At 43.2% G+C, this 20,766-nt stretch overlaps 1 long non-coding RNA gene across 3 annotated transcripts in view; it reads left to right on the top strand.

The window, feature by feature from the left end:
* The first annotated feature begins 4,095 nt into the window (after nt 1-4,095).
* The window catches only part of LOC126995259 (uncharacterized), a 39,978-nt gene continuing 23,307 nt past the window's right edge, over nt 4,096-20,766 (top strand). Inside the window, exons 1-5 of one of the 3 annotated variants that reach the window (XR_007750195.1) lie at nt 4,098-4,491; nt 5,778-5,850; nt 10,921-10,972; nt 14,520-14,588; nt 17,672-17,690. This is a non-coding gene — a long non-coding RNA (uncharacterized LOC126995259). Of the gene's footprint in view, nt 4,492-5,777; nt 5,851-10,920; nt 10,973-14,519; nt 14,589-17,671; nt 17,691-20,766 lie in introns of those variants that run through there. The other 2 variants (XR_007750193.1, XR_007750194.1) reach the window with 2 other exon arrangements.

The following is a 20,766-nucleotide window of genomic DNA, read 5'->3' as shown; positions in this document are numbered from 1 at the left end:
GTAAAACCACCCTTGGAAATACTAGCAACACAGCGTATATGGAAAGCCTTCAAATGATGTAGTGACTCGTGGAAATATTTGCAACCTAACATATTTCACCCAGTGGTGGTGGTGGTAGGGGTCATGTTTCTTAACGGTCCCTCTAAGCAAGAAAAAATCATCACTCACACAAACCATTTCATACTATATATCAAAGCATTTGTGATCACATTATGCATCATCTATTTTGGGGGGTTATATCATGGCACAAATTTCAGTTGTATGTCTGTTTATTGAGGGGACTGTTTGGGTCTTGTATTTTCTGTTGTATATTTCCAAGGCCAAAAAGGTCAGTAATTGGGTTCTCAATGATGTTTTTTTAGGTTGATGGTACAGAGGAAGGGTCATAAAAGCACCCTTGTCTGTAACTCCCCTGAAAGCCTTGTCAAATATGTTTTTTTTTTTTTTTTTTTTTTTACGTCATGGCCTATTGCTCCGGTAAGCTTCTTCCCAGTGGATCCTGATGGTCGGCCCAAGGCTTCTTCCCGGTGGGGCCTGATGGTCGGCCCAGCCCGTTCTGGTGCAGGCAAGTGTTTATAGTGGTGCCATCTTGCATTGGCTCATGCTGCCCTCCCGGAGCTCATCTTTAATCCTAGAATCTAGAGTCCGGGTTGGTAGGTGGTCTTCTGGACAGCATGTGGGTAGTTTTAACCCGGTAGCAGCGAGGATCATGTTTCTTAATGGTCCCTCTAAGCGAAAAATGGGAAAAATCATCACTCACGCAAACCATTTCATAATAATATATATCAGCATTTGTGACAAGTTTATGTATCATCTATTTTGGGGGGTTCAAATCATGGCACAAATTTGGCCCATCGCTGCTACACGGTAAAGCCACAAATTTGGCCCGTCCCTGCTACCGGGTTAAGCCACTCGGCGGCCTTTGGTGAGTGAAATTTACCCTTCATAGCCTGTGGATAGCTGCAACCACATAGATTTCTGATCCCAGTATGTATATTTTGGGGGGCGGAATATTTTAAAGTGAGTGAGATCTTCATTGAGCAAGGGTTGATGTAGGAGAATCAATTATTTCCCCATACAGTATTTAAAGAGACTGACTATTTGGAAAGGCTTCGTACACTCAGAATTTGCCATGTAAGTTCATAGGAGAATTAATTACCTCCTCAAACAACATATAAGAAGGGATTTGACTATTTAAAAAGGCCTCAAACATAGAATTTGCCATGTCTCTACAGTTGAAGGTCCAGCACTGCTTTTAGTCAAAGTTCTCAAGCTTAAAAAATAACACGCTTGATGTAAAGGAATGAATTATCTCCCCCAAACTATTTAAAGAGAGATTTTGAGTGCTTGAAGAGGCCTCAGACTCGTAGAATTTGCCACGTCCTTACAGTTGAAGGTCCATCGCTGCTTTTAGTCAAAGTTCTTAAGCTTAAAAATAACAGAGGATTGATGTAGAAGAATGATTTACCTGCCCAAACAGTATGTACCCAGCCCCCTCAAGTACCCAGTGCATTCCCACCCCCAGTCTCGGCTCCAAATTACCTTTCGTCTGGGTGTGAAAGACATTATATATAAGTGTTTTCCCTTCCTGTGTCAGCCCTAAGACCCTCAGGCCCCCAGTAATTGGTCACCTAACCTATCCAAGCAGGTGTCTTAGCATAATACTGGCGGTAACATTTTAATTAACCTTTCCAATGAGCAAAAACAATTAATATGGAACTGAATCAAATATCCCCAGCAATTAAGTCTCCACTTTGTTATGTAACATTAGTAAGGGTTCCAGTATATGTTAGATAATTACTAGCATTGTCAAGAACAGTTTTAATAGCCTTGTCAAGGGTTGGCCGAGAAAACAATATTATAACAAGCACTGAACTAATTCTTGAGTAATTGGACTGAGAAAGCCTTGATGGTGCTCTATTTTTGCTATATTATAAAAAGTCTATTAGCGATGCCTTGGAAAGCTACCATAAGCAAGGGTTGGCCAAGATTATTGATGTCCAAGCTATTAATTATATGTATTTTCTCTTACCTGAAGCCCCCTAGCTCAAGCCCCCAGACCCTCGATCAGCCTCTTCCAGACCCCCCCCCCCCAGTAGCTACCTTATTTTCTGGGGGATCAAAACCATTAATTATGTGTTAGTTTTGATAATTACCTGACATTAAGTGTCTTACCATGGTCAGTGTCGGGATTTGTGAAGCCTTAATTATCATGAGCATAGTTTTATATCAAGCACTAACTCTTGGGTAAGACTTTGAGAAGGTCTTAATGTACTCAATCTTTGGCATATAAAAACAAGTCTAGCAATGCCTTAGGAAGATACCATGAGCAAGGGTGAGTTAGGAAACTGATATACCTATCCCTCAATACTGCATAAACAATGGATCGAGGTCTTGTTCAGTATATATATCAGGCACAATTGTCCATCTTTTGAGTTAGTTTATCAAAGACATATCACAATCTTCTACCATGAGCAAGGGATGAGTTAGCAGCTTGATATATATTCCTTAATACTGCAAAAATAATGGAAAGAGGGCTTGTTCAATATATATTATCACTCATATAGGTTACAATTGTCCATCTTTTGAGTTAGTTTATCAAAGACATTACTGTATCTTGTACCATGAGCAAGGTCCTTAGGGTGACTTATAGGAGATAGTTATACATTCCTATGTGTTTCATAGAGGAAAGGAAGAGATCTAGAATGATATATATTCTAAGGGTTCTTCATCTCTTATAGTTTATTAGTTCAGCAGTGAAAATCAGTTTTATGCTGAGTGCTGAGTATCAACACGTACCTCAAGTCAGCATGCATTTGTGTTATAAGGTCAATAAACTCATGGCCCATAATCAGTCAGCATTTATGAGTCGGCATTTAAAGTCAGCATCTCTCTCTCTCTCTCTCTCTCTCTCTCTCTCTCTCTCTCTCTCTCTCTTCCCAGCACGGCTTAATATGATATCAGCCCTTATTGATGTTGCCGTTAAGTACAACATTAACCATCATGCATGCAGGGGACGAGAAAGCTGAAAAAAAAAAAAATGACGAGGCGGAAGAATTATATATGGCGAGCGATCGAGTCTATTGGCGGGGGTGTTGCCATTCTGAGAGAAAAAAACTTGTTATTTTCTCGTAAGTTTATATATTAGAGAATTTCATCCATCCCTGTGTCTCGGTATGCTAGGTCAGGTCAAGTCATGCAATAAACATGTTCTGTACGAGTGTGATGACTCCGGAAACGATATATCAGTAGTGTACGCGCTGAGGTGACCGATCAGCTGATTGGGTAAGCGGAGATTTAAACATTACGTCATAGCTACCGGAGCTGTGTGGATTTAAATTTACATAGATTTACATAGAAAATCAGACCACACAGACCCCATGGTCCAGACATAGGTAGTCTGTCCTTAAACCTAAGTGATTCTACGTTAATCCGATGGCTCCAGAACGTTGCATTTCTATATAGTTAATATTGAGTTGAGGGAAATACACGGCCGAGCTTGTTTTTCAAGGAGTCAGTCGTGTAACACTGGACCACTGAAGGAAGGCAGGAAGCTTATTTAGGGTGACCAGACGTTCCCGTTTTCAGTGACCTGTCCCCGGTTTTCACTGTGACTCAAAGATAAAAAAGAACACGAAAATGTTGAGCAAACTCTACGTATATATAGTTGTGGACCTCGGCGCAGTGTATATAGCTAAGGAACTCCCTTCTCCTTTATTTTTTTACTTGCAACAATAAACTATCAATCAATCAACCAAATAGGGTGAGAGACTTTTGAATGCTGCTCCATGAATGGTACTAAGCCCGGCAGTGTCCCCGTTTTGGTTTTTCAGTGACAAAAACGCTACATTTGGAAGTTTTTAAGCCTCGGATCCACCGAAAATGTCCCCGGATTTTGTCTCAGAAAGGTCACCTTAATTAAGCTTAGTCCATCCTCGCACTACAACGTTGATGAAGAAAAAATTGGTCCAGTCTACTACTACTACTACTACTACTACTACGAGAAAGAAATAGACAAGAGAGAGAGAGAGAGAGAGAGAGAGGAGGAGAAAATTATTAATATTTTGACCTTCCCCGCTCTGTCTCGCTTTTCATATCCTTCTGCACACTTTTGTACACTTTTCCACACTTACCCACGTCACCCTGCACACTTAAACACGTTATTATGCCCCGAGTTCAAGTGTTCTGAAGACTTTACTGATGCAAACTTTCCCTTCGGGTATCGTTTTCTTCTTTCGTTAATACTTAATAGCATACCCTGATCTTATTCGTCTCCCCTTATCTGTTATTTTGAGCGTGTTTTTACCAGTGAACTTGCTCTATTTATCCGTCGTCAAGTTCTAAGGTTGTCGTGTATTAAAGTTCCAACACTATGATGACGTCACGGCCTCCATTTTCCCTGTCGTCTGTGAAGGCTGCCGAGACAGCGCTGTATTTTTCTTGTTTTTTTAGGTTATTATAAAGTGCCCGGAAGCGCCATGCTGTGGGAAGGTAGGTGGATCCTTTGCCCTTATTTTAGTGTGCAGGGACAGGAAATCAGGGCGTGGAAATAGGGGAAAATTGGAAAATCTGTTTCATGTGATGGTGGTGGTGGTGGTGATGGCGGCGGTGATGGTGGTGGTGGTGACGGCGGTGGTGGCGACAGGTGTTGGTGGTGATGGTGTTGGTAGTGGTGACGGCGGTGGTGATGACGGCGGTGATGGTGGTGGTGGTGATGACGGCGGTGGTGATGACGGCGGTGGTGATGGTGGTGGTGGTGATGACGGCGGTGGTGATGGTGGTGGTGGTGATGACGGCGGTGGTGATGGTGGTGGTGGTGATGACGGCGGTGGTGATGACGGCGGTGGTGATGGTGGTGGTGGTGATAACGGCGGTGGTGATGACGGCAGTGGTGACAGGTGTTGGTGGTGATGATGACGGCGGTGGTGATGGTGGTGGTGGTGATGACGGCGGTGGTGATGACGGCGGTGATGGTGGTGGTGGTGATGACGGCGGTGGTGATGACGGCGGTGGTGATGGTGGTGGTGGTGATGGTGGTGGTGGTGATGACGGCGGTGGTGATGGTGGTGGTGGTGATGACGGCGGTGGTGATGACGGCAGTGGTGACAGGTGTTGGTGGTGATGATGACGGCGGTGGTGATGACGGCGGTGGTGATGGTGGCGGTGGTGATGGTGGTGGTGGTGATGGTGGTGATGGCAGTGATGGTGGTGGTGGTGATGGTGATGGCAGTGTTGATGGTGGTGGTGGTGATGATGGTGTTAGACCCTCAGCAGTGATTGGGGTCAGCCGCCATGTCCACTCCACCAATTCCACCTCCATTGACATCGGCAGCGGCAGTGATAGGTTAGAGTATTTGTTATCATTAAGGGATTATTGAAGAAAGGGTAGCCTAATTATTTATACATTTATCCCTAACTATTTGTGTGTTTTTCCAGAAATCAGATGTGGTTAGGTTAGATTAATTCATCTTTTTACTCATCTTTTCCGTTATTTTGAGCGCTTTTTACCATTTAACGTTCTATTTACTCAATGGTTAGGTTAGATTTGGTCAGGTTGCCTTGGTAAAAATGGGGCAGGCTTTGCACTGCTCCATTGTCACTGGTAGTTGGTGGGTGTATTTCTGGAGTTTTACCTGTGATATGAAGGTGATAACTCACTATATATAGATGTTAATTTTTTCCATATATGTATCATTAGCTTTAATGGGGACTGGATGGCCCCATACTTCTGCCTGACTCAGTGTTTATACAGTTCTCATTCCTAACTTAATTTGCAGACATAAGAAGAAGAGGAGGAAGAACAAGAGGAGGAGGAGGAGGAGGATGAAGGGGACACACAGGAATCAAATGGTGAGTGTTGTTAACTTTATAACTATTTTCCTTGTTCATCTTCTTGCACCAATTTTCTTCCTGCAATTGTTCCTTTTGTGCAAAATTCTCGGTCTTTTTTATTTCCATTTCCAGCTCTCAGTCTTCTCTCCTTCCTGTTAGTTCCTGCCACACAGCTGCCCTCGGTACAATGTCAGGTCACAGTGCGGGGCAGAGTTGTCATATGAAAAGGGACTCTGCCATCAAGCGTGACATGTTGTGGGAGCGGTTGTACAGAATAGTGAAGTCCCTGCCATATATAGGGTGGTCCTAATCATGACTGGGTTCAAAGAGAGGAGTGGGTTGGTTTGGAGTCAGTTGGTGGTCAGACCCTGGTGGCAAGGTGGCTCTTAGGGTCGTATTATGAGACATTTCGCCGCCCAAGAACACATATTTGACAAGGCTTTCGTAGGAGTTGTGGGCATTTCCTGGGGTAGTTTTATGACCCTGGTGGTAGTGTGACCCTTCCTCTGTACCATGAAGCTAAAGAAACACACATTTGTCAAGACTTTCATAGGAGTTTGGGGCATCTCCTTGGGTAGTTTTATGACCCTGGAGGTAGTGTGACCCTTCCTCTGTACCATGAACCTAAAGAAACACACATTTGTCAAGACTTTCATAGGAGTTTGGGGCATCTCCTTGGGTAGTTTATGACCCTGGTGGTAGTGTGACCCTTCCTCTGTACCATGAAGCTAAAGAAACACACATTTGTCAAGACTTCGAGCTTGTATGGGGTGGTACACAGGTGCCTTGAATGGACTCGCCCTAAAAACACTAGTAGGAAAAGCACCTCATGAAAGTGACACACAACTATATGGAAGTCTCAGGAGCATAACACACACACACACACACACACACACACACACTTTGAATATGTATGTATCTGGGTGGGTGAGTGAGTGTATATGTGTGTGTGTGTGTGTGTGTGTTTGGGAATATCATACTCCATTTCTTCCCATCCCATCCCTTCCCATGCCTTCCTTTCCATCCCTTCCCTTCCTATCCCTTCTCTTCCCCTTCCATCCCTTCCCCTTCCTAACCTTTCTCTTCCCTTAACTTCCCTTCCCTTCCCTTCCCTTCCCTCCCCTCCCCTTCCCTAACCCTCTCTTCCCTTCCCATCCCATCCCTTCTCTTCCCTTCCCATCCCTTCTCTTCCCTTCCCATCCTTCTCATCCCTTCCCATCCCTTCCCTTCCCTGACCAGCCCTTACCTTCTCATCCCATCCCATCCAATCCTTTCCCTTCCTTTCCCTTCCTTTCCCAACCCTTCCCTTTCCATCCCTTCCTTTTCCTTCCCATTCCTTCCCTACCCTTCCCTTCCCATCCCTTCTCTTCCCTTCCCATCCCTTCTCTTCCCTTCCCATCCTTCTCTTCCCTTCCCATCCCTTCCCTTCCCTTCCCATCCCTTACCTTCTCATCCCATCCCATCCAATCCTTTCCCTTCCCATCCCTTCCATTCCCATCCCTTCCCTTCCCTTCCATTCCCATCCCTTCCTGTCCCTTCTCTTCCCTTCCATTCCATTCCATTCCCATCTATTCCATCATATTCAATAAATCTTTAACAGCTGGAAAAGTTCCGTCAGATTGGAAACTTGCAAATGTCACACCAATTTTCAAAAAGGGGGACAAGTCTCATCCAGGAAACTATCGACCAATTAGCCTGACATCGATTGTTTGTAAGTTAATGGAGACTATCATTCGCGACAATATGGTGAAATTTTTCGAAGAAAATAATATGATAAATAATTCGCAACATGGCTTCCGTAGTAAACGTTCGTGTTTAACTAACTTACTTGATTTTTTTCATTATATTTTTGAGGTGTTCGATGAAAGCAGATCAGTAGATATCATATATCTGGATTTTCAAAAGGCATTTGATAAGGTCCCCCACCAACGATTGCTCAGCAAACTATTGGCGCACGGTATCTCGGGTAACATTCACAATTGGCTTGTGGACTGGCTCTCTGAGCGGAAACAGAGAGTAGTTCTAAATGGTGTTACATCTAACTGGCTCGACGTCAGAAGCGGCATACCTCAAGGATCAGTGCTTGGCCCCATGCTCTGCTTAATTTATGTTAATGATATCGATGATGGGCTCACTTGCAAAGTATCAAAATTTGCTGATGACACAAAAATTGCTAGTAAAGTAACTGCGACACTCGACGAAGAAGCTTTACAATCAGATTGAGATCGACTTGCACGTTGGGCCAGTCAATGGCAAATGAAATTTAACGTTGACAAATGTAAAGTGTTGCACATCGGAAAAAATAACAATCGCGTTCGGTACGTAATGAATGGCCAACAACTTTCTGCAGTAAGTAAAGAAAAGGATCTTGGAATCACTATATCAAGCGATTTAAAGCCCGGTCAGCATTGTTCAGAGGTAGCTAAAACTGCAAACAAATTGGTTGGCTTCATCGGACGAGTCTTTAATAATAAATCGGAAAAAGTAATATTAAAACTATATAATTCGTTGGTTCGACCCCGTCTAGAGTACTGTGTACAGTTTTGGTCTCCCTACTACAGAAAAGACATAGTAAAGCTGGAACGGGTCCAACGAAGAGTAACAAAGATGATTCCTAGGTTGAGAAATTTGTCATATGAACAAAGGCTTAAAGAAGTAAATTTATTCAGCCTATCAAAACGAAGAATGCGAGGCGATCTAATAGAAGTGTTTAAAATGTTTAAAGGATTCAGTGATATTAATGCGGAAGATTACTTCACAATTGATCGATCAAATAGAACAAGAAGAAATCACAATTTGAAGATAAGTGGTAAAAGATTCTCGACGCATGAAGCTAAACACTTCTTCTTCAATCGAGTTGTTAATGTTTGGAACTCTCTTCCCTGTGATGCCGTTGATAGTACAACAGTTACGGCCTTCAAGAATAGATTAGACAAGTATTTTGAATCCAACCAGCAACTAAGATATTACTCATTGTCGTAATAACGTTAAGTTCTTTCAAATACTGGTGTCTTTGTCCGCTTTTATTGCCCGGTTTGTGGTAGCAGTAATGGTAGTTCTTTCCTCTTTCCTACATAATTTCCATGCAGTTTTTCCATGCTGCATGGTTCTCTTTCCTTTCCTGCCAGCTTTGGCTGGAGGGATGGGGTGGGGAGCCTTCGCCTTTGCTGTCCTTCATCTTCCACCTTTGATTAGATAGTTAGTGTAGCTTGTCACAAACAGCCTCGTAAGGACCAGCAGGTCTGCTGTTGTTTGTTCTTCCTTTGTGTTTCTTTGTGTTCCTTTGAGTTTAGGGCATTTTCAGGGGTAGTTTTATGACCCAGGTGGTAGTGTGACCCTTCCTCCGTGCCGTGAAGCTAAATCTTATGAGCCTGGTGGTGGTGTGACCCTTCCTCTGTTCCACAAAGGGACAGTGACCCCTGCAAACACCCAAAAAAGCTATCTATTTATATTTATCTGTCATCCTTTATCCATCTATCTATCTTCCCTTCAGTAGCTGTCACCATTAATACTTGAGCTGTTATGCCTCCCCAAAAAAGGGAAGCATTACTCCTGTGTCTGACACGGGTTCCGGACAAAAGTTCGTATAGAAAAACTTCATCTGGCAATAATTCGAAGGATAAAGTTCGTTTGCCATAAGTACGTAGAGTATAAAGTTCGTCATGTCAAAAGTTCGTAATGGGAAAAAATCGTAAAGGAAAAAAATCGTAAGCTTAAATGTTCGTCGTGCAAATGTTCGGTAGAAAGACGTTCGTACACGTAAAAGTTTGTATGGAAAACGTTCGTATGCAAATGTTCGTACGCAACTGTTCGTACGCAAATATCCGTCAGAGATAAAGTTCGTATGGAATAGAAAAAAACTTTGTATGGCAATAATTCGTATGGTAAAGTTCGTTTGATTCTAGGACCAAAGTACGCATGGAAATAGTTTGTACAGAGAGAGAGAGAGAGAGAAATGTGTGTGTGTGTGTGTGTGCATTTTTTTAACATAACTGGGGGACCAAAAGGTCTCCCCGTGGTGAAAAACTGGTCCAGTAAGAAACTTTTTAAGGTACTGGGCGACAAGATCTTTAGTCTTGAAATAATTCCTGGAGGCAGTGGCTCATCTTGTCAGTGTGTATTATTTTGCGTTAATGAGGGCGGTGGCGGCAGAGTGCAAAGTTATGATGTTGGTTGTTGGTAGCGGAGGTGATGGTGGTTGTCAGCAGGGTCGGCTCTTAGCGACACCCCCATTTTTCATGGGTTTCGGACAAAAATTCGTATAGAAAAGCTTCGTGTCACAAGTATCCATAGCAACTCAGGGCCGCTTTCACAGTCGTTTTGTTTGTTTTGATCGTTACCAATGATCGCCGCTTTAGAATTTCCACTCAAAACTGGCCGATGGGGAAGTGGCGGCTGCGGGGTTAGCCCAGCCCCGCACCTTACCACACACTCTCAACACCTTGCTTCCTCTGCAGCCGCCACTACCCCATAGGCCAGTTTCACATGGAAAACTATAGCGTCGATCGGCGCCGTAGGTAACGATCAAAACAAACAAAACGACTGTGAAAGCGGCCCTTATTGCCATACAAACATGCTCACAAACTTTTTCCGTCCGTACTACTTTACACACAAGAATTTTATCCCTGACGAACATTTGCGTACGGATAATTGCACATGATTTTTTTTTCTATACTAACTTTTGTCGTTACGAATATTTTACATACGTACTTTATACCATACGAATATCTGCATACGAACTTTAGCGAACGAACTTTTACTTAAGTATTTTTGTCAGATGAACTTAATCCCTGATGCAAATTTGCGTACAAACTTTTTGCTTACGAACAATTTCATACAAAACTTTTCCATACGAACTTTTGTCGTTACGAATAATTTACATACATACTTTATACCATACGAACTTCAGCGTACGTACTTTTTTCAGACGAACTTTATCCCTTACAAACATTTGCTTACAAACAATTGTGTATGAACTTTATGCATGCGAACTATTGTTGTGTTGAATTTAGACAGTGAAGAGAATTTATTATTTCCAAAAGCATGTTAATGTTTATACAGCCTATTAATCCCTCACTTGATCTGCAGATACTGCCAGAAGAAGAAGAGGAGGAGGAAGAGGATACAGAGGAATCAGTTGGTGAGTGTCAATAATAATTCTTTCCTGTTTCTCCTCCTCCCTTTATCGTTATACTACCTCCTCTTAATTACATCTGTTCTCTGCCTAATCCTCCCTTCATTCTCTGATCCCCTTCCTCTTCCTCCTCTCCTTTCCACAGTTGTTTCTTCTCTCCGTCTGTTGGTTCCTCCCATGGAGGTATAATGGCTGCTGGAGTCCACATCACCGGAATCTCAGCTTCCATTAATTATGTGGAGCAATATATTAGCCACACACTCTCAACCCCTCTCGCTTCCTCTGCAGCCGCCACCACCCCATAGGCCAGTTTCACATGGAAAACTATAGCATCGATCGGCGCCATTGGTAACGATCAAAACAAAGGATCCCTAAGTGCCGAAAGTCTGTCATAAGCAGCCTGAATTTACTAATTCACCCTAAAGTAACCTTACTCTGTCTTGAATGACCCTAAACTAATGTAATTCACTCCCATCTTACCTAAAACTACAGTTGAATTACCCTAAACTTGCCTTAAAATAATCCCCTAAACGTAATTCACTCCAAGGTAACCTGAATCTGACCTATCCTGACCTTACCTTAATATCCTAACCTTACCTTAACTTATCCTGACCTTACCCTTAAGTGAGGGTTTCAGGACGGTACAGAAATATATTTACAATAAATTCCCAAGTATTCAACAAGTGCCTCACTAAGCAAAGAGTAGTTGGCGTTTTTTTTCGCCGAATTTGCTTATCACTCTCTTGACTGAAATGGGGGGGATATCATAGTGGACATAGAGGAGGGCAAGTCCGTTCAGGCGCTCTTGGCCAACGGTACTCCTCAAATAGGTTTTAAGCCTTTTCAATGCTGAGAAAGACCTCTCGTTGGAGACTGGAAGCGTCAACAGAGTTTTCAAGAGAATGGCGAGATTGGGGAACACGCTGGTGCTGGCGTGTGCCTGGGCTTCTTTGATAGTTTGGAAGACCAAAACAGATAATGCCCAGTGCCTTCACGAGTGTCAGGGATTCCATGTCGAGCTCGTAGAGCTTCTCCGCTTGAAGCACAGCTGCAACATCCGTTTCGAGGCCATTGAGGAGTTGCTTGAGCTGATCGAAGTGCGACAGGCACTGTGTAGTCGCCGAACCGACTCTTCAACTCAGCCAAGACGTGGTCCACGAATGGAATGTACACCGCCCGGCGGTAGCACTCCTCAGCATTCTCGCACGGAACATTTGATCGCTGGGTCTGTCGTCCACAGAGTCGTGGCACAGGGATGGTGTCATGCGATGACCCCACCTCTACCAAAAGCTCTTCCGCTTTCATGAACACATCGTGGAAATGATTCTCCACATCTGCTCTGAACTTGCCAAAAATGGTCTCGATGCCACGAATCGGGCATAGGCTGACACCAGGTCGCCATCTTTTCTCTGAAGAGTTCGGCTTGGCTTGAGAGTATGCGCCAATGTACACTCCACTACAACCAGTCCAACGAGAAAGCGGGGAACATGTATGGCGATGAGAAGGAGCCCAGCGGTGGCGTCAAGTTCTTCCTTGAGAAAAACATCAATGACAGGCAGAAATTCAACAAAACCAGCACTGCGTCATGCCTCTCAATCCACCTGGTGGGGCACAGGGAACAAGCTCTTCGCGCTTGGCCGAGGTAAGCTTGACAACCTCTGTGAAGCGGAGACAGTGCATATTTGAAGAATGAATGAAGTTGCACACCTCGGTCAGTGTTTGAAGAGCGATCTTCACTTCCTTGACGTCACACGGCTTCGTCAGTACTAGATTCTGCCGGTGGTCAGAGCAGTGGATTGGCTTGGCCAGGGTGTACTTCTTCATGAGTACTGCGGCACACCCTTTGAATTTTCCCATCATGGCACTTGCTCCATCGAAACCAAGTTCCCTGCACTTGGGCATGTCCAATCCGAGGTCTTCAACAGCGCGCAAAAGGAACCAGGCCAAACCTTTACAGGTGAGGTCTTGGGCGTGCACAAAGACAAGGAAGTCTTCCCTTATTTCCTGATGATAGTGGCCTGCACTAAAATTCACTTTCTGCTTGCATGTGAGGAATGAGGTCACCCCATATCCGCCCCTGGGTTACGGGTATGTGGTACGTAACGTTGGGACCTGTTCGGGTAAGCCACGAGTGCGGATCTTTGCTTTCTATCCCCAGAGTAGTCCACTGTAAGTCAGATTATACTGCTCACTGTACCAGGAATTACCTTCTGAATAAAGCCTTGAACGTAATGACGACGCACTCTGCTCGTTTGAAAAGCTGTTATGAATGTTTGGGACAGGTTACTATGGTGGCTAGGTCATTACATACTCAAATCAGGACTAGATTTTGGGAGACAGGTCAGGTCATTTTGTTGTAGACTTGTGATACTGGGCTGGACTGCACTGGGTACACCATCGCACGCTGAAGTTGTTGCGCACAATTTATAATGATATTTTTTTGGAGTGACAGGCTTTTTTCATTATTGGTTCTTTTTTTTCTTGAACTGTTTACTGTAAACAAAAAGTATGTTAATGTTTATGTTGTAGTACGCTACCGGGCTCTCAAGGAGGTTTAAGACTGATTCGTCGTAGCGACAACTGACTTAATATTCTGGTACTTCAAGAGTATTTGAAGGAGCTCGTAGTTGGGGTGATGAAACGTTGTCGCTTTTTATATTTAATTTTAACTTATTTTAACACTTTGAATAACAAAATAATATAAAATACAGAATACACTTCAATCAGACCCAGCGGGTCGTCAGGCCTCGCACACTGCCTGTTAAGGGACAAGTAACGTCCTACTTCAATACTAGTTGCAATCCTAAATATTTCTTATTACACATACACTGAAGATATATACTCTTATAATCTAAACAATACCACTATACACAATGGACACTAGTGCGCTTTCCTTTACGGTACAACACTTCACTTTCTACTCACGACAGCGTAGATGAACACGACACATATTGTGTCTAAAATTTAGAGGACACGTGAGTGTCGGTCAGAAATATTTCTAGTTCTGCCCAGTACTCGAGGAACCCCTGATCTGGGCGATTGCCTACGTCACTATACGTCATCACTACGTCATACCTATTGACTGGGTACACAAGGCTCCTGCACTGAGGGTGCACTCCTTTCCCTATGATATTGTTACATCCTCTATGGTTATAGCACATAAGAGTGAATATTCATGAGTAGTGTTATTTTACATGACTTCCGTTTACATGATTCTCGTCCTTATAGTCTTTAGCGTGGTGCTGTCGTTGGGTGAAGTGGGCGGTTTCAGGAAGCCGGCAGAGCGCCGGCTGTATGGTGGCCCGAGACGCCCCTTTTTGCTTCCTGTGTGTTTTGATAATGATTTGTTCTTCTCACTGTCGCCTCGCTGTGCTGTGTTCTTCAAATTGTTCTTAAAGTTGGATGTATTCTAACGTTCTACGTCGCTTTCGTCTTCCTTGTTTATTTGTGATGGATGTACTGGGTCAGTTGACGTTACTGCGTCTGTGTTAGTGGATGCAGCGCCCTGCACACCACATTTACACAGTTAATTGACACCGAACTTGATTTGCAGACACTACCAAACGAAGAAGAGGAGGAGGAGGACTGGGAAGAAGACGAGGAACACAGGAGGAGCCCATTGGTGAGTGTTGATTTATTTTTTCTAAAATGGTTAACGAGCAGTCAAGGAATTTTTATAATAAGGAGGGAAAGTGTGATGTTTTTTTGTAGTTTTGTCAAGTTGTTGAGGGGGAGAAGGCCCCCATTAGATAGCTTACACTATAGCTGGTCTGTTTCGTTAGGGGGGTCCATGGGCGCAAAGGGGGGATTATATACATCCATTTAGACTTTGTGGATCATTTTTAGTGGAGGTAATTCTCTCTCTCTCTCTCTCTCTCTCTCTCTCTCTCTCTCTCTCTCTCTCTCTCTCTCTCTCTCTCTCTCTCCATTATCTATCTTGGCCGCTTCCATTAAAATCTTTCTTATATTTTCTCACTCTCAGCAACAGCTTTCTCCCTCTCTGTTCCGTCCTTCTTGGCTCGGGGGCCTCTTAAACAAGGCGTCACAGTGCAGGGAGGCGTTAACATGAGCCCAATCAGAGTGGGATGGACGCAGGAGAGGTTTGAATTTAATCTGGGTTTTGATGACACAATATTAACTATATCCTGGGATTGGTATAATAAGACACTTTTGCTTCTCACGTCAACTATGTTCTGTATTTCTGAAGGTCAAAGAGGAGGCAATCGGGTTCTAATGAGTGTTTCTTCATGTTTTGTATTGTAACATGAACCATTCTCAGGCAGTTTAAATGCTGGGGCTGACCTCATCCTTATTTAATTGAGTCAATGATAACTCTAGGTGGTGGTATAGAAGCATAATTACCGGTAAAATTATACAGAATTATAATATCTGCCAAAATTAATACGTAAAGCACATACTGCACCATAGCTATACGATATATGAGGATGATAGGTATCTATTTAGTAATGCTGTGATTACACTGTTAAAAATCTGCTGCAAGGCTTTGAGGCCTGTCACTAGTGGAGCCTGTGACCACATGTTGTCTGCAGACCCATTCATACGTTAGAGACAGACACACCAGTCGGCTGTGCTGTTGACGATGACTGAGGCCTTCACCGTCAAGGATAATGATGACTTTGTGGCGGTCTTGTGGGGTCTGCATTGCCACCAACTTGGGCATGTCTTTGGCCAGTATAGTAAGACAGTTTTGCTTCTTACATCAGCTATTTCTAAGGGCTAAAGAGGGGATCAGTTGGGTTGCAATGAGTGTCTTGTGGGGTTCATGCAACTGAAGAAGGGTTAGGCCAGCACCAGGGTTATAAAACTACCCCTGGAAATGCCCACAATTCCTAGGAAGGCCTTGCCAGATGTGTGTTTCTTCAGGGTCATGGTACAGAGGAAGGGTCACACTACCACCAGGGCCACAAAACTACCCCTGGAAATGCCCACAACTCCTAGGAAATCCTTGACAAATGTGTGTTTCTATAGGTTCATGGTACAGAGGAAGGGTCACACTACCACCAGGGCCACAAAATGCTCCTGGAAATGTTCAAAACTCCTACGAAAACCTTGGCAAATCTGTGTTTTTAGGTTCATGATACAGAGGAAGGATCAAACTACCATCAAGGTCACAAATCTACCCCTGGAAATAATGAAAAAACCATGAAAGGACAGAATTAGGATCAAACGACTTCAGTATAATCATTTCAAATAGTCTGTTTGGGTGTTGGACTCCCTCCCTCTCCTATGTTATCTATAGGTAATACATGAGAAGGAAAAATAAGTGTTGGGACTGTGCAAAGTATTACGAGTTAAACCCGAGAAGTTTTGGGTCCCTCCAAAGGCGACCCTATGTATCATCTATTTTAGGGGGTTTATGTCATGGCAAAAATTTGGCCCGTCGCTGCTACACGGTAAAGCCATAAAATTGGCCCGTCGCTGATACCGGGTTAATTGTATTTTGACGCTCTGACCTCACACGGCACGGCTAGTCTAGTCTCGCATTGGCTGGGCTCCTGCGTGAGGACTAAGCCTGTATTGCACCCAGCAGCACATACATGGCAAGGCTTTTGGAGGAGTCTGGGGCATTTCCAGGGGTAGTTTAATGACCCTTCTGGTAATGTGACTTCTGTACCATGAACAGAAGAAATGCACATGGAGAACAAATACGTCTAGTAATTTGTTACATATAATTTAGCCTTGCTTTGTGGAAACATCCTGATTTTAATATGTTAGAATTTGCCAGTTTTCTCGTTCTTGTGGTGATCCTAGATGCTACTAGAAATGGTAGTGTACAGAAAGTTTATCAATCTCTCAAGTTTTCTACTAATTTACTGTCTTATGCACGGCAGGCATGGTGAAGGATGTTACCCAATTAATGTTTTTACATTACAATTTAAGAGTGTTTAACGTCAAGTGCTGAGTAAAATCACTTGTCTAGTTCCATACTTTTCATGATATATTACAATAACTTACTTCCATATGCACGGCAGGCTTGGTGAAGGACATTACTCAGTTACTGTACTAAGCAAGTTGAAATAGGCATATAATATTTCTTGGTTGTAATATAAAGTAATATGTTGATTTTTTTTTCTAGTTTCAAAGTTGAAGCAAATACCAGTGCTTCAGTTCATATCATAATTTTATATATCAATTTGAATTACATAATATACATTTGCATATGGACTTGTTGGAAATAAATGCTGTGGAAAGGCATCAGAGTTTTGGTAACATCACCATCCTTACATTAACATTATCAATATTGTGTTATGTACACTGTACTATAAAAGAGAGAAAAAATAATAATCGGCCCCGATTAATCGGTCAAAAGACCGATTACCGATTAATCGGCAAAGTGGCCGATTAGGCCGATTACCGATTTCTTACCGATTAATCGGTGCAACACTACCATGAACCTGAAAAACACATATTTGAAAAGGCTTTCGGAGGAGTTTGGGGCATTTCCAGGGGTAGTTTAATGACCCTGGTGGTAGTGTGACCATTCTTCTGAACCAAGACCTTACCAAAACATTCAATAAGACCTAACTGACCTCATTTTTGGCCTTTGGAAATATCTGATGTTAAGGAGTGAGGCATCTAAGTATACCTACCTTAGTAACCTTTCTATAGCAGCTCTTAGGATGAAGATTCTGTACGTCAGTAAGGGAGGAAAATACATTCGTTGAAGGAGATTTTATACCTTAGGGAAGTGTCTGAAGGAGTGAGCTACTTAACCCATTGTGGAGGTTAGCTTGAAGAGGTGGAGGACTTCCTCTCTCCCGTTGAGTGCCTCATGGTGTGCCTGGTAATTAAGATTATCTAAATGTTCTTGTCTATCATATAGTATTTTGTTCATCCTCTCTCTCTCTCTCTCTCTCTCTCTCTCTCTCTCTCTCTCTCTCTCTCTCTCTCTCTCTCTCTCTCTCTCTCTCTCTCTCCTCAATAAATCCTCTCTCTCTCCTCAATAAATCTCTTCTCTCTCTCCTCAATAAATCTCCTCTCTCTCTCTCCTCAATAAATCCTCTCCCTTCTCAATAAATCTCTCTCTCTCTCTCTCTCTCTCTCTCTCTCTCTCTCTCTCTCTCTCTCTCTCTCTCTCTCTCTCTCTCTCTCTCCTCAATAAATTCCCTCTCTCTCTCTCCTCAATAAATCCTCTCTCTCTCTCTCCTCAATAAATCTCTCTCTCTCTCTCTCTCTCTCTCTCTCTCTCTCTCTCTCTCTCTCTCTCTCTCTCTCTCTCTCTCTCTCTCTCTCCTCAATAAATCCACTCTCTCTCCTCAATAAATCCACTCTCTCTCCTCAATAAATCCACTCTCCTCAATAAATCCTCTCTCTCTCTCTCTCTCTCTCTCTCTCTCTCTCTCTCTCTCTCTCTCTCTCTCTCTCTCTCTCCTCAATAAATCCACTCTCCTCAATAAATCCACTCTCATCAATAAATCTCTCTATCTCTCTCTCTCTCTCTCTCTCTCTCTCTCTCTCTCTCTCTCTCTCTCTCTCTCTCGCTCCTCAATAAATTCCCTCTCTCTCCTCAATAAATCCTCTCTCTCTCCTCAATAAATCTTTTCTCTCTCCTCTCTCTCTCTCTCTCTCTCTCTCTCTCTCTCTCTCTCTCTCTCTCTCTCTCTCTCTCTCTCTCTCTCTCTCTCTCTCTCTCTCTCTCTCTCAATAAATCCACTCCTAAATAAATCCCCTCTCTCTCAATAAATCCTCTCTCTCTCTCTCTCTCTCTCTCTCTCTCTCTCTCTCTCTCTCTCTCTCTCTCTCTCTCTCTCTCTCTCTCTCTCTCTCTCTCTCTCTCTCTCTCTCTCTCTCTCTCTCTCTCTCTCTCCTCAATAAATCTCCTCTCCTCAATAAATCCTCTCTCTCTCTCTCTCTCTCTCTCTCTCTCTCTCTCTCTCTCTCTCTCTCTCTCTCTCTCTCTCTCTCTCCTCAATAAATCCTCTCAATAAATCTCCTCTCTCAATAAATCCTCTCTTCTTAATAAATCCCCTCTCTACTCAATAAATCCTCTCTCTCCTTAATAAATTCTCTCTCTCTCTCTCTCTCTCTCTCTCTCTCTCTCTCTCTCTCTCTCTCTCTCTCTCTCATTAAATCCTCTCTCTCTCCTCAATAAATCCTCTCAATAAATCTCTTCTCTCCTCAATAAATCCTCTCTTCTCAATAAATCCCCTCTCTCAATAAATCCTCTCTCTCTCTCTCTCTCTCTCTCTCTCTCTCTCTCTCTCTCTCTCTCTCTCTCTCTCTCTCTCTCTCTCTCTCTCTCTCTCCTCAATAAATCCTCTCTCTCTCTCCTCAATAAATCCCCTCTCTCTCTACTCAATAAATCCTCTCTCTCTCTCTCTCTCCTCAATAAATCCTCTCTACTCAATAAATCCTCTCAATATCTCTCTCCTCAATAAATCCTCTCTCCCTCTCTCAATAAATCTCTCTCTCTCTCTCTCTCTCTCTCTCTCTCTCTCTCTCTCTCTCTCTCTCTCTCTCTCTCTCTCTCTCTCTCTCTCTCTCTCTCTCTCTCTCTCTCTCTCTCTCTCTCCTCAATAAATCCTCTCTCTCTCCTCAATAAATCCCCTCTCTTTCTACTCAATAAATCCTCTCTCTCCTTAATAAATTCTCTCTCTCTCTCTCTCTCTCTCTCTCTCTCTCTCTCTCTCTCTCTCTCTCTCTCTCTCTCTCTCCCCCCCTTCTCAATAAATCCTCTCTCTCTCTCTCCTCAATAAATCCCCTCTCTCTCTACTCAATAAATTCTCTCTCTCTCTCTCTCTCTCTCTCTCTCTCTCTCTCTCTCTCTCTCTCTCTCTATCTCTCTCCTAAATAAATCCACTCTCTCTCTCTCCTCAATAAATCCCCTCTCTCTCTACTCAATAAATCCTCTCTCTCCTTAATAAATTATCTCTCTCTCTCTCTCTCTCTCTCTCTCTCTCTCTCTCTCTCTCTCTCTCTCTCTCTCTCTCTCTCTCTCTCTCTCTCCTCATTAAATCCTCTCTCCTCAATAAATCCTCTCAATAAATCTCCTCTCTCTCCTCAATAAATCCTCTCTTCTCAATAAATCCCCTCTCTCAATAAATCCTCTCTCCTCAATAAATTCTCTCTCTCTCTCTCTCTCTCTCTCTCTCTCTCTCTCTCTCTCTCTCTCTCTCTCTCTCTCTCTCTCTCTCTCTCTCTCTCTCTCTCTCTCTCTCTCTCTCTCTCTCTCTCTCTCTCTCTCTCTCTCTCTCTCTCTCTCTCTCTCTCTCTCCTCAATAAATCCTCTCTCCTCAATAAATCTTTTCTCTCCTCAATAAATCTCTCTCTCTCTCTCTCTCTCTCTCTCTCTCTCTCTCTCTCTCTCTCTCTCTCTCTCTCTCTCTCTCTCTCTCTCTCTCCTCAATAAATCCTCTCCCTTCTCAATAAATCCTCTCTCTCTCTCTCTCCTCAATAAATCCCCTCTCTACTCAATAAATCCTCTCTCTCCTTAATAAATTCTCTCTTTTTTCTTTGTCTGACATTTCTTATGGCATCAGGAGATAATTGAGTGAGGCGAAAGAGCATGGAAAGCAAAGACTGCTCCTCACTCGAGAATTTACCTTTGGGATTGCCCAGGTTATTAATCAAATGTATAATATTCAGACCTGAAAAGGGTGGTAAAAAATTACCCTTTTCATCCCAGGCTATATTAGGTTTTCCATCCAGTAACTTCATGAGTGATACTCCATATTCCCGATAAGCGGGATTCACCGCAACACGAATCAAGTCGTGTAGCGGTGGATTTGTACGTGATTGATTGATTGATTGATAGTTTATTGTTGCAGGTAAACAACAAG

Source organism: Eriocheir sinensis, chromosome 7, assembly GCF_024679095.1.
Source record: "Eriocheir sinensis breed Jianghai 21 chromosome 7, ASM2467909v1, whole genome shotgun sequence".
Classification (NCBI taxonomy): Eukaryota; Metazoa; Arthropoda; class Malacostraca; order Decapoda; family Varunidae; genus Eriocheir; species Eriocheir sinensis.
Note: the sequence above shows the minus strand (reverse complement) of the source record. Positions and strands in the feature narration are given on the sequence as shown.